Genomic DNA, 15,159 nt, shown 5'->3' on the forward strand with positions numbered 1-15,159 from the left:
ACATTAGGATAGCAGTACTGAAGTAGCCTTTTCAGAATATCAAAATTAGAAGAAAATGAAATTCATAATACCAATCTGATTAGTTAGAGGAGGGTCCATGGATAAATGGGTTATTCATAATACTTTTGTAACGAAAAAACAATAGTTCCCCTACTGTTCAAGTTTCGGTAGACAGAAATTTACTTGTGCCGGTGGGATATAACAAGTACCTTGTAGAATAAATCGAGGTATTTGTAAGTTCGTTAAGACACTACGACTATAAAAAAAAAAGGTTTAGTAACTAAACAAGATGTAAAAGAGATGATGAATATAATGCGAATACGAAGGTGGTGCTAATTATGTATAAATTGTTCTACGTACATTTTATTTACTTTCACCGAAAAAGAACAGCCCTGCTTTTACCGTTTCTCCCCTCTATATCATTTTAGAAGGTATATTTTCAAATTCATACAGTTTTTCATGCTACGTACCACATTTAAATAAATTTGGATATAAATAAGTCATTATAACATTTTATATACGTTATAAATATGTGAATTTTTATTCAAAGAAAGCTTATAAGCTGATGTTTTAGTTAATTAGTACTAAACTAAAAGTTAAATGAGTTGACCCATATTTCAACCCCCTGCCATTATTAGTTTTCAAAAGTGCAAATAACATAAGTGTAGGTTGGGTTCAACCAAACTTAACTATGCTCATGTGTTTAGCTTGTGAATCTTGAACTTGTCTAGTAATTATTGGAAGTTTCTTCTTGATCCAACAATAAAGTGGGGTCCCTTTATTCATTTTAAGCACAAAACCAACTGCAATACTTTCCTTTTTGGTTTAAAGTACTGCAGTATTAGGGTGTGTTTGGTATCAAGGAAATTATTTTTTATGGAAAATATTTTTATGAAAAATGATTGGTATTATCACTTATTTTCCCTTGTTTTGGTTGGTGAGTGAATTTTTTTTTTTAAGAAAATATTTTCTAGTGTTTGGTTAGAGAGTAGAAAATAGTTTTTAGGAATTTTTTTATGCTACTCTCCACACTCTCCTTCCCCTAAGTCCCCATGTTTCATGTGCTCTCTCCCCCTCCCTTCCCCCCTCCCAAATACCCAACGTTTTCATAACTCTATTTTCTTTAAGAATTTAATTATTCTTCTAAAACTTCACATAAACCCAAAGGAACTAAATATGCTGCTCTACTTTTTCATGTAAAAATAATATTGAAATTTGTGCTCCATAACTAAAAAAAAAATACTACTTTTTGGTTGAAGTACTCTTACTACAACATGAAAATAAAGTACTCATTTGTTGAAATGAAGGAAAATATTTTTCCTACATTATGAAAAGGAAATACTTTTTTTGTTGAAATGAAAGAAAATACTTTTTACTACATCATTTTGTTGAAATGAAAGAAATACTTTTTCTACGTCATGAAAAGAAAGTACTTTTTTATTAAAATGAAAAAAAAACTTTTTATATCTTGAAAAGAAAATACTCATTTATTGAAATAAAAAAAAGTATTCTATCTATAAAATGAAAAGAAGGTATAATAATATTTTTATTTAGGGTAGGGGCGGGGATCGCGGGCGAGGGTAGGGTGGTGGTGGGGTGGGTTGGCGGGGATAGAGAAAGATAAAAAAGAGTTTTGGAAAATGCTTTCCCTTCTCTTGATGAGGAAATTGGAGGAAATATTTTCCTCTATGAGTTCATAAGGAAAATATTTTTCAAAATATTTAAGCCAACCAAACATGGAAAAATTAGAAAATATTTTCCTTCATACCAAACACACCCTTAAACATTGAGCCTAACTAAACCTCAAAAAAGTTTTTTGTAACATTCCGTAAATTCGGATTAGGTGTGGACATATTAAATGAGTATTAATGTTATATTTTAAACATGCAAGGTTCTATCGGGATGAGTATGGGTGGAAATAGTTGTTTTAAAATCAAGACGGAGAGTGAGATGCATAAGATTCGATAAAATCGACTAAGTTTACGAAATGTCTGTCTTCCAGTAAGATTTAGTGAAAATCTGTAAAGAATTTGGGAAAATGCAAAACATGAAATCTGTAGCCCTTTGAAATAACTTTGTAATGATATATTGTAGAGCCTAAGCGAATATATGTGAAAAAGGTTATGTATATTTTACTGGACAATGCGCAGTATCCGTGCCCAGCTAGTCCCGTGCGCGGCCGCGCACTTGTGGCAGTGCTACTGCCCTTGCTGCGCGTTCAGGTGCACAGGAGTGCACCCAGGGGGTCGTTTTAAAATCCCTACTTCGTCCCCTATATCCCAAAATACAAAAACTTGCTCTAGGAAGGGAAACTCTCAAGAACCTAAGATGAAACCTCAAGTTTTCACAGAGTCCAAAAAGGATAAGGATCCGCAAAACTTCATTGATGATGTTCAGAAGATATTTTGAGTGATGCATGATACATACACTGAGGTAGCAGAGCTTGCTTTGTATCAGCTGAAGGATGTTGCTAACACTTGGTATGAAACATGGGAAGAGTCCCGAGGGGAGGATGCGGCTCCTACGACTTGGAAGGAGTTTGCAAATGCGTTTCTTGAGCATTTTCTACCTATTGAGGTCTTGGAAGCTAAGGCTTTAGAGTTTGAGAGGCTCAGACAGAATGAGATGAGTGTGAATGAGTACTACCTCAAGTTCGTCTCTTTGGCCAAGTATGCTCCAGAAATGGTACGTGATATGAGGGCCAGAGTTACACGGTTTGTGTTGGGGCTTTCAGATGACTTGTTTGCTGATGCTAATATAGCTACTCAGAACAATGACATGACCATTACTAAGATGGTTGCCTTTGTTCAAGGGAACGAAGATAGGATGAAGGAAGAAGAGCAGCTACAGAGATTGAAGGACAGGGAGTTCAGCAAGAGAGCTAAGTTTGCATGAAATTTCAGCCATGGGGGATTTCAAGGAGGTAGTAATTTTCAGTTCTTCAGGAAACCAAAATTAGTACCGACTCCATCTTCAGCTAGTGTACCAGTTCAGAGGTTCAAGTTTAACAAGAAAAAATAAAATTTCAGAGCAGGCTCACAGTCATAAGATAGTATGGACTACAGAGTCCCTGGTTACCCTATTTGCAACACGTGTGGTAAGAGACACCCAATGGTGTGTCGTTCAGGCACAAATGGTTGCTTTGGGTGCGGTTAACAGGGAAAATTCTTGAGGGATTGTCCATCAGCAAGGCAGAATAATGAAGGCAATATTGCTCAGTCCACTAATTCAACAGCCCTTCAGAACTCTCAAGCGCAACAAGGGCGTGGTGCAGCAAAGTCTGGTAATACGGGCGGTGGTCGAAATCGCTTGTATGCACTAGAAGGCCGTCAGGATACAAAGGCTCGTAGAGACGTTGTCACAAGTATGCTAACAGTCTTTACCTTTGATGTTTAAACTCTTATAGATCCGGGATCCACCATATATTATGTAATCCCATATATTGCTAAGAAATTTGGGATATAACCAGAAAAGTTGTGTGAACCCTTTGAAGTGTCCACTCCAGTTGGAGAATTAGTTATAGCTAAATGTATCTATAGGGGATGTCTAGTCAAAGTGTATTATCGCCTTATTATAGCAGACTTAATAGAATTGGAAATGGTAGACTTCGATGTAATCATGAGCATGGATTGGTTAGAGTCCTGTTACGCCACAGTGGATTGTAGAACCAAAATAGTAAGTTTCGAATTTCCCAGTGAACCAATCTTAGAATGGAAGGTTGATGCAGTAGCACCTAGAGGTAGGTTTATTTCCTACCTTAAAGCAAGAAAGATGATTTCTAAAGGGTATATCTATTACTTGGTTCAATTTAGGGATGCAGATGCTCAGATTCCCACTCTCCAGTCAGTACAAATTGTAAATAAGTTCCCAGAAGTGTTTCCTGAAGATCTTACCAGAGTCCCTTCCGATAGAGAGATTGACTTTGGAATTGATCTACTCCCCGACACTAAGCCGTTATCCATTCTACCTTATAGAATGGCTCTAGCAGAGTTGAAAGAGCTAAATGTCGAGTTGAAAGATCTTCTAGATAAGGGATTTATAAGGCCAAGTGTCTCACCTTGGGGCGCACCAGTCTTGTTTGTCTGAAAGAAGGATGGTTCTTTGCGCATGTGCATTGACTATCGTCAGTTTAAAAGTCACCATCAAGAACAAGTACCCCCTTCCCAGAATAGATGATTTATTCGATCAACTTCAGGGTGCCCAGTGTTATTCCAAGATTGACCTCAGATCGGGGTACCATCAGTTGAAGGTTAAGGAAGTTGATATTCCTAAAACAGATTTATGGACTTGTTATGGGTATTTCGAGTTTTTGGTAATGTCGTTTGGTTTAATGAATGCAGCAGCAACTTTCATGGACCTTATGAATAGGGTCTTCAAGCCTTATCTTGATTTGTTCGTTATTGTGTTTATTTATGACATCTTGATTTATTCCCGTAGCGAGATTGACCATGCAGAACATCTCAAAATTACGTTGCAGACACTGCAGGATCACAAGCTACATGCGAAATTTCCTAAGCGTGATTTTTGGTTGAAATCAGTAACGTTTTTGGGCCATGTCATCTCAAGCGAATGCGTGAAGGTGGTTTTCAGAAAATAGAGGCAGTGAAAAATTGGCCTAGACCCACATCAGTATCTAATATAAGAAGTTTCTTGGATCTAGTAGGCTATTACAAGTGCTTCGTAGAGGGATTTTCCTCCATCTCATCCCCTTTGACTAGACTAACTCAAAAGAAAGTCAAGTTTCAGTGGTCGGATGCTTGCGAGAAGAGTTTTGAGGAGTTGAAGATGAGGTTGACTTCAACTCTAGCCTTGACACTACCGTAAGGAACCACATGGTTTGTTGTTTATTGTAATGCTTCAGGGGTTGGCCTTGGGTGCGTGTTAATGCAGCACGGTAAAGTCATAGCCTAAGCATCACGACTTTTGAACAAGGGGGAGATGATAGTACTTTGAGGTACAGAGGAAGGCTATGCATTCTAGACGTGGATGGGCTCAGAGAGCGGATTATGTCAGAAGCATACAATTCTAGGTATTCTATTCACCCAGGTTCCCCAAAGATGTATCATTCTCTTAAGGAGATTTATTGGTGGAACGATATGAAAAAGAATGTAGCAAATTTTGTGGCTATGTGTCCGAATTGTCAGCAGGTGAAAGCCGAACACCAGAGGCCTGGTGGTTTGGCTCAGAGTATAGAAATTCTCGTTTGGAAATAGGAGATGATAAACATGGACTTCATAACAGGTTTACCTCGCTCGTTTCAGAACCATGATTCGATTTGAGTGATTGTAGACTGACTTACCAAGTCAGCTCACTTCTTGATAGTGAAGACTATAGATTCAACAGAGGATTATGCCAAGTTGTATATCCAGGAAATTGTTTGATTGCATCGGACTCCTTTATCCATCATCTCAGATCGTGGTGCTCAGTTCACAATGAAATTTTGGAAATCCTTTCAGAAAGGATTGGGCACAAAAGTGAACCGCAACACAGCTTTTCATCCTCAGATAGATAGCCAGGCAGAGCGCACCATTCAAACTCTTGAGGATATGGATAAGGCGTGTGTTATCGATTTTAAAGGTAATTAGTATGATCATCTACACCTCATTGATTTTGCTTATAATAACATCTATCACTCTAGTATCAAGATGGCACAGTACGAAGCTCTGTATGGGCGAAGGTGTATATCACTAATTGGTTGGTTCGAAGTTGGCGAAGCGGAGTTTATAGGACCTGATTTGGTCTATCAGGCTATGGAGAAAGTCAACTTAATTAAAGAGCATCTGAAGATGGCTCAGAGTCACCAAAAGTCCTATTCGGATGTGCAACGTAGATACTTAGAGTTCCAAGTTGATGATTGGGTATTTCTGAAAGTTTCACGTATGAAAGGCGTTATGAGATTTGGGAAGAAGGGGAAGCTTAGTCCCATATATATTAGGACATATAGAATCCTGCGAAGGATCGGGCACGTGTCTTATGAGTTAGTATTGCCACAAGAATTAGCTTCTGTACACCCAATATTTCATATGTCTATGTTGAAGAAATTCACGGGAGACCCGTCTCTTGTGGTTCCTACAAAGATTATAGGGGTTAAAGATAGCCTGACTTACGACGAAATTCCAGTGGCTATTCTTGATCGTCAAATATGCAAGCTCGGAACTAAAGAAATTGCTTCAGTGAAAGTGCTTTAGAGAATCAGAAGGTTGAAGAGGCTACGTGGGAGGCCGAAGAGGACATGCACTCTAGATATCCCCATCTCTTTGAAGAGCAAGCAGAAAATGTAGAAGGTAACTAACCTTTTCATTTAGACCTTATATTATAATCTCCATGTCTTTTAGTTTTCAGTCAGCTCAGTATTCAGTCAATTCAGTAGTTATTCAGTTTAGTATCTCAGCAGTTCAATAATCATGTATTTATTCGGTTTAGTATACATGTGTTCATGACAGTTCAATATTCGCATGTTTCCATCAGACCCGGTTAAGGTCCAGAGTTAGCCGTAGTTATAGTAAGGATAATCGAATTCGAAGACGAATGATCCCAATGGGGAGATAATGTAACACTCCATAAATTTGGATTAGGTGTGGACGTATTAAATGAGTATTAATGTTATATTTTAGACATGTGAAGTTCTAATGGGATGAGTATGTGTGGAAATAGTTGTTTTAGAATCAATACAGAGAGTGAGGTGCATAAGATTCGATAAAATTGACTAAGTTTATGAAAGACCTATTTCTAGCAGGATTTCGTGAAAATCTGTAAGGAATTTGGGAAAACGCAAAACAAGAAAGCTGTATCCCTTTGAAATAGCTTTCCAATGACATATTGTAGAGCCTGGACGGATCATTGTGTAAACAGTTATGTGCCTTTTACTTGACAATGCGTAGTATGCACGCCTAGGTGCGTGCCCAGCTAGTCCCGTGCGTGGCCGCACACTTGTGGCAGTGCTACTGACCTTGCTATGCATTCAGGTGTGCATTTAGGCCTTCAGCTGTGTGGGAGCGCACAAAGGGGGTCGTTTTAAAAGCCCTACTTCTTCCCTCACAACCCAAAACACAAAAACTTGCTCTAGGAAGGGAAACTCTCAAGAACCTAACCTCCCCAAGGTCCCTCCACCATTCAAGGTGAGTTCTAATGGTCATTCTAAGTTAATTTTAATTCTCTAACACCTTATTAACATGGGTAAACCCTTTAAATCATTAGATATTTGATTGGGACATCATTGTTGAGAAAAGAAACTCTAGAACTCGAATTCAAGAGGATTGAACGTAAAACAGGTAATATCTTCACCATCTACTTGATTTTAGTATTGGATTAATGATTATAGACTCTAGTTCATGAGATATGAGTTGATGGGTGATAAATAGCCAAAAGTGCATGAATTTGAGTGTGTTTTCATCTCATTTGTCATGTGAGTTGCGGGAGATTACATGATATTTGAAGTGAATTATACTCATTACATATTTCTTATTTGTAGGAGTGAGCTTGAATGATAATGGAGCAAAAGATATCAAATTATTGCAAAAAGGAGAAAAATGAAAGGATTGGGAGCTTGTCTATTCTCGTGCGTGGCATGAAAACGGACGCAAAATAGGAGAAAAGTGAAGGCACAAAACAGCGAAGAGAAGCAAAGGCACGGATCGCTTCGCGGAATGGAAGAATTCAGAAGCTGAATCCGCGTCCATGGGCGCGCGACGCGCGAGGGCAGACGCAGATTCTAGCTTTTTCTATCCGAAGTGGGATTGAAAAGTTCCGCCCCTTAGCAAGCCTAAGTGATATAAATACATCAAAGAACGACTTTTTAAGGGTTACACAACATCTTTGAAGGCAAGAACAAGCAAGGAGCAAGACGGAAGATTCAGAAATGAGTTTTTATCTTTCTTCTTCCCTTATCTATTATTGGTGATGAATTCTTATATTGTAGTTATGAAAACAATTATGAGTAGCTAAACTCTTTATTCTAGGGTTTGATGGAACCTCTTGGAGTATGAATTTTTATTGCGTTTAATATAAGTTTGCCATTGGATTTTCTCTACTTGTTCCACTACGTGATTATTGTGGTTGATTGAAGGACCCTCAATTGGGTATGCATATTTAATGTGTATAACTTGGAAAAGGATACATATTTAGGTAGTTGTTGAAAAACATCACTCCTAACGTATATGAGTGATCAATACATAGGGTTTAAAGGTGGGATTAGAAATAACAAAACCTTGGTGCGATCGTAGTGAGCGGTAAACTAGTGCCAGCTAGCATAGTTTGGAAGAATACGTCTAGTAAATTATTGTATTTGCTCGGAAGAGAACTACGATACCTAAAGTGCTCACGATTGGTAGAGAGTATCTAGGCGAATTTATAGGAGACATAACAGGAAGGATTCCGATAAGAGGGGAAATAGTAACCCTAGACCCTTACAATCTTGTCTACAACATTTGCTTTGTTAGTAATAAAATTACAGCTTTTTAATTACCTTGATTTTAGTTAGTAAACACTCAACTCATTATTCAATATTTCTGGAAGTTGATTACTTGAATTCTTGCGAAACTAGCAGTTGTGATTAGTAGGTTAATTCCCTATGGGATTCGACTCCGGACTTGTAAACCAGATTATATTTGCAATGACCGCTTAGTCCTTTTTATAAGGCATAGTTGGACGTGATCAAATTTTGGCGATGTTGCCGGGGATTTAACGGTCTTATTAATTACAGCTAGAAACTCTTCAAGAACTGGTGAATTGTTTGAAGCATTATCAGATCCTGAGAAAGCTTTCAAGGCATTAAATCGTGCAAACAAGAAGGACAAACGACAACAGAACTCAACAGAACGAATCGAACTAGACATGGGTGACGTAATAGACAACCCAAACAACAGAAACAATGGGAATGACCCGAACAATCAGGGTGTGGCACCTTTTATGCCAGAAGCGACCTTGTATGATTGGGCACAACCCACCGCCGAATATCTGGAAACCGCAATTGCAGTCCCTCAGATACAAGCGGAGTCATTTCAAATCACAAACAACATGCTACATCTGCTGCAGAACAAAAGACTGTTCTCCGGGTCTTACATTGAAGATCCACAGCAGCATCTGAAAAGCTTTTTGTCAATTTGTGTCACTCAAAGGCAACCGAATGTGACACCGGAAGCAATTAGACTGTTTTTGTTTCCATTCTTAATGACTGGAGAATCTCAGACTTGGCTCAATTTGCTCCCCATAAACTCCATCACCACTTGGGAGGAATTAGTCAAGCAGTTTTTGTACAAGTTTTACCCACCCAATAAAACTGCCAAGCAAGTTGATGAGATATTGAGCTTCATGCAGAAACCACGTGAAACACTACAAGAAACATGGGAGAGGTTCAAAGGGATGCTACTTAAGTGTCCACATCATGGCATTCCAGATCAGATGTTGGGACAAAGGTTTTACATGAGATTGATAGATATATTGAAGGCCAATGTTGATGCTTCAGCAGGTGGAGCATTTTTGAGCAAATCATTTAGAGAGTGTAAGGTCCTGCTAGATAAAATGGCTCAAAACATTGAATGGATGACAAGAGATACTACAATCACCCCTGTAGTTTACTCAGTAGCTTTGGACCCAAATAACACCATAGCCGAGAATATGGCCACTCTGATGATGCAAATGAGTATCCTTACCAAGAATATTGATGAATCAGGCCAGAAGCAGGTACATATAGTTGACACGACTAATGTGGGCTTATGTACACTATGCCTAAACCAACCATATGTGTGCTCGTGGAGTGGTGAAAGTGACAACCATAACTATCAAGAGTATATGAAATATGTGGGCAACTATGGAGGCCAGAGACAAGGTGGTCAGACTTGGGGACAACAGAATTAACAATATAGGCCAGCACAGCAGCAGTATAATAATAATAATAATAATCTTGGAGTTGCACGACTATAGGGTCAGGATGTGCCTTATCAAAGGCAACAAGGGTACAATCAGCAGAATCAACAACTAGCTTATCAACAACCTCAACAGTAACAGATAGTGCGACAAGATGATGGGTTGTTTAAAATTAAAGGAATGCTGCAACAACTCATTGGGTCCAGTGGGAAAATGGATGAAAAGGTCCACGAGATGCAAGAAAAGGTAGTATCACACGACTCAACTATCAAGGGTATTGAGATTTAACTAGGGCAGATATCGATGGCTCTGAATAATTGGCCTTAAGGGATGTTACCTGCAGACACACATGTCAATCCGAAAGAGCAGGGCCCAAAGCAGCTTATGGCGGTGAGTCTAAGAAATGGTAGAGATCTTGATCTAGAGCAAGAAATTGCTCGCGAAAGCCGACCAACTGAGATACTTGTGCCAGTACCAATTGAGGTGGACAATTCAACAGGTTTAACAAAGGTAATGGTACAACATGCACAAGATGAAACACTCAAAGAAAAAGAGGTTGCGAAGGAGCCTGAGAAAGTGCAAGAGAAGGCATCATAAAAAGTGCCGGAGCAGGATCTAACTCAAGTCACAGGAAGGAAGCGACCTCCAACACCCTTCCCATAGAGGTTGGCTAAATATCATAAGGATGAGCAGTACAAAAAATTCATGGAAATGTTGAAGCAAATTCTGGTAAATATTCCTCTAATTGATTCTTTGAGGGAGATGCCCGGTTATGCAAAAATGATGGAGTACTTGATGTCACGCAAGTTCGACTTTTAAGACTTAGTAACTATGACATTGAATCAGACCTGTAGTGCTATTGTGACAAGACCTATAGCTGAGAAGCTATCCGACCCTGGAAGCTTCACAATTCCATGCACCATATGTAGCTATGCATTCGCCAAAGCATTGTGTGATTTGGGGGCAAGCATAAATCTGATGCCATTGACTATCTATAAAAAGTTAGGCATTGGAAGATCAAGGCCCACATCGATGTTACTATAGCTAGCTGACCAAACGGTGAAAAAGCTATCTGGTATACTTGACGATGTACTTTTACAAGTTGGAAAGTTTGTGTTTCCGGTAGATTTTGTCATTTTGGAGTGCCAGGTTGATGAGGAGATTCCAATAATTCTGGGAAGGCCGTTCTTGGCCACAGGAAGAGCTCTGATTGATTGTGAAACTAGGGAGCTGAAGATGAGACTAAATAATGAAGAAATAACATTTAATGTATAAAAGTCTATGCGGCGACCCAGTGAGTTTGCAAACTGCTCTTTGATAGAAGCTGTGGATGTGATCATGGAGGAAGATGCCGAGGCACTTATTGCAAATGACCCTCTTGCGGCATGCCTCATGAACTTAGAAGAGGTAAATGGTGAGGACTTGGCAGAGTGGGTGTTGGCTCTTGAAGGCCAAGGGTACTGGAAAAGAGAGCTCGAATTTGAGTCTTTACACTTAGAAGAAAGAAAGACCCCTCCAGCTAAGCCATCGATCAATTAGCCACCACAGTTGGAACTGAAACCACTACCATCTCACCTCAGGTATGCTTTCTTGGGACCTAACTCGACTTTACCTGTTATTATCTTATCTGGTTTGTTTGATATGCAGGCATAACAGCTTTTACAGGTGTTAATAGAGTGCAAGATTGCAATTGGTTGGACCATTGCAGATATTAAGGGTATCAACCCAACCTTTTGTATGCATAAGATTTTACTGGAAGATGGGCACAAACCTTCCAGAGAACATCAAAGAAGGCTGAACCCCAATATGAAAGAAGGAAGTGATCAAGTGGTTAGATGCGGGAATTATTTTTCCCATCTCTGACAGTAACTGGGTTAGCCCAGTTCAGTGTGTTACAAAGAAAGGTGGAATGACTGTGGTGCAAAATGAGAACCACGAGCTGATCTCAACAACAACAGTCATGGGATGGAAAATTTGTTTGGACTATAGAAGATTGAACAAGGCCACCCGAAAAGACCATTTTCCCCTACCGTTGATTGATCAGATGCTAGGTAGATTGGCAGAGAGGTCCCACTTTTGCTTTTCGGATGGATACTCGGTGTATAATCAGATTTTTATTACCCCGGAGAATAGAGAGAAAATGTCATTCTCCCCGGAGAATAGAGAGAAAATGTCATTCACCTATCCATATGGCATCTACGCCTTCCGGAGAATGCCGTTTGGCCTATGCAATGCACCCGCTACATTTCAAAGGTGCATGATGGCCATCTTCACAGATATGGTAGAGGACATAATAAAAGTTTTTATGGATGATTTCTCAGTGATGGAAAACTCGTTCGATGACTGCCTTAGGAATCTGAAAAGAGTGCTGAAGAGATGTATGGAGACTAATCTGGTGATAAACTGGGAAAAGTGCCATTTCATGGTATAGGAAGGTATAGTCTTGGGGAACCTAGTGCCAAGTAAAGGCATTGAGGCAGATCGTACAAAGGTTGATGTAATATAAATGTTTCCACCACACACTTCCGTTAACTCAATAAGAAGTTTCCTTGGCCACGCCAATTTCTACACACGCTTTATAAAATATTTTTCCAAGATTGCTAACCCTTTGTGTAAATTGCTTGAAAAAGATCACCCCTTTGTGTTTTCAACTGCATGGTAGCTTTTGAGGAATTGAAGAGGAGGCTGGTGTCTGCACCTATCATAGTTGCACCCGATTGGGAGCAACCATTTGAGTTCATGTGCGATGCAAGCGATTATGTTGTAGGAGCAGTGCTGGGGCAGCGAGAGGAGAAGGTCATGCACCCAATATACTATGCAATTAGAACTCTGAGTGGTGCCTAAATAAACTACACAATGATCGAGAAGGAGATGCTAGCAGTTGTGTTTGCATTTGACAAATCCAGGTCATACCTGATAGGCTCGAAGGTAATTATTTATACTGACCATGCTACCCTCTGGTACCTAATTGAGAACAAGGATTCAAAGCCACCCCTGATTCGATGGGTGCTGCTACTACAAGAATTCGACCTGAAAATCCATGACCGAAAGGGAACGGAGAACCAAGTGGCAGATCATTTGTCCAGGTTGGAAGGAGCGGAGAAGAAGGTTGAGGTAGACGAGATCGTGGAAACTTTCCCGATTGAACAACTGTTGGCCACAAGTCTTGAGGTAGCGTCATGGTATGCAGATATTACAAACTACTTGGCAAGCGGTATTACCCCCCTTGACCTATCCTCTGTACAAAAGAAAAAGTTTTTTCGTGATTGTCGTATGTACTTTTGGGATGGGCCTTATCTGTTCAGGATTTGTGTTGATAACATAATTCAGAAATATATTCCCGAGATAGACCAATCTTCTATTTTGCAGGCTTGTCACGTATCCCCATATGGTGGCCATTTCAGGGGAGTAAGGACATCGACAAAAGTGATGGAGTCGGGCTTCTACTGGCCGACATTGTTCAAAGATGCAAACTTCTGGGTGAAGGGTTGTGATGAATGCCAACGGACCGGGAATATTTCCCGCCGACATGAGATGCCCATGAACCCAATTCAGGAGGTGGAAGTGTTTGATGTATGGGAAATCGATTTCATGGGGCCTTTTGTCAGCTCATATAGAAACAAATATATACTCGTAGCTGTGGACTATGTGTCAAAATAGGTAGAGGCTGTGTCGTTCCCTACAAATGATACAAAGGGGGTCGTTGGTTTTTTAAGAAAGAATCTATTCACCTGGTTTGGCGCTCCAAGGGCAATAATCAGTGATGGAGGCACTCACTTCTGCAGTCGAGCCTTCGAAAAGTTGTTAAAAAAATATGGCGTGCGCCACAAGGTTGCCACCCCATATCACCCACAAACGAGTGTGCAAGTGGAAGTTTCGAACAGAGAGATAAAGAGCGTTTTGACAAAGACCGTGAATGCTACAAGAACGGATTGGGCGAGAAAGTTAGACGATGCACTCTGGGTCTATCGTACCGCTTTCAAAACTCCGATTGGCATGCTGCCGTATAAATTGGTATTTGGGAAGGTGTGTCACTTAACCGTGGAGTTGGAGCATAGAGCTTTGTGGGCATTGAGGCAGCTAAATCTCGATATGGAAGCTGCGGGTACAAGTAGAGTCATAGAGTTGCACGGGCTTGATGAGTTTTGCTACCATGCTTTTGAGAGCACAAGACTATACAAGGAGAGAATGAAGATGATGCATAACAAAAATATTCTTTAAACCTGGAGATATGGTATTGCTATACAATTCGAGACTGAAGTTGTTTTTGGGCAAGTTGAAGTCAAGATGGTCAGGACCATTTCGTGTGGTAGAGATGCATTCAACTAGAGCCATCAAGATTACAACGTAAGATGGCTCCCGCAAGTTCAAAGTTAATGGGCAAAGGCTAAAACATTATCAAGGCATGGTAGAGGAAGATAAAGTGATCTCGACCTTGTACTTGAAAGATCCTTGATATGTTATAGCCCGAGTCGTGTCACGACGTTAAATCAGCCACTTCTTGGGAGGCAACCCATGGCTTTGTTGTAATTCGTCGTGGCGCGACGTTAAATCAAGTGCTTATTGTGAAAGTATTGACATGTTTATGAATGTTACAGGAATGAGATTGTGCGAATTGTTATGACTCGGGGTGAAAGAATCATGATAAAGGGCCGAAAGTGGCTAAATTTGAAAAGCTAAAAAAATAGCCAACACTGGGCTCATCTAAATCCGCGCCTCGTGCGAAGGCAGACGCGATTGACCAAAAAACAGTAAAGTGGGGGCAGAGCGCACCCCACGAATTCGCGAATTTTTTTTCCTTTATTAATTTTTTTTGTTTTTTCTACTATACTCCTAAATAGGTTAGTTTAATTCTTTTTCCTCATTCAAAACCCCTAATGCCCCACTTCCCAATTCATTCAATGGGTTTGACAGAAAAGTATGAACGGTTATAGGTTTAGGTTGTTGATTATTGATTATTGGTTAAGAGTATTTTTTATCTTATGGGTGATGAAGAATGATGTTGAATATAACAATCTGAGATTTTAAAATTATCTAGGAGCGAGAGAATAGTTTGTTGGATGTTGAAACTCCATTAATGAGGGCTATATGGCTTTACGCCCATAAGATGTTTGATAAAATTTTTAAGTTACTAAAACATGATCCGCAGTACTAATATTGGTTCCTCTTGATATATATTGCCATAGATTACCGTTGAAAGAGGCGACAAACATTAGCGGCGGATTAGTGATAGAAAATATTCGTCGCCAATTAAATCTAATAACGAAATGACTTGTCGATTTGGCAACAAAATTG

General features: G+C 39.7%; 1 non-coding gene across 1 annotated transcript; it reads right to left on the reverse strand.

Annotated features, from left to right (window-relative positions):
- Nucleotides 1–9,282: 9,282 nt before the first annotated feature.
- Nucleotides 9,283–9,389, reverse strand: LOC142169961 (small nucleolar RNA R71). Its single transcript, XR_012699581.1, has one exon. It is a non-coding gene; the product is annotated as a small nucleolar RNA R71 (small nucleolar RNA).
- Between the last annotated feature and the right edge of the window lie 5,770 nt (nt 9,390–15,159).

Source organism: Nicotiana tabacum, chromosome 15, assembly GCF_000715075.1.
Source record: "Nicotiana tabacum cultivar K326 chromosome 15, ASM71507v2, whole genome shotgun sequence".
NCBI lineage: Eukaryota > Viridiplantae > Streptophyta > Magnoliopsida > Solanales > Solanaceae > Nicotiana > Nicotiana tabacum.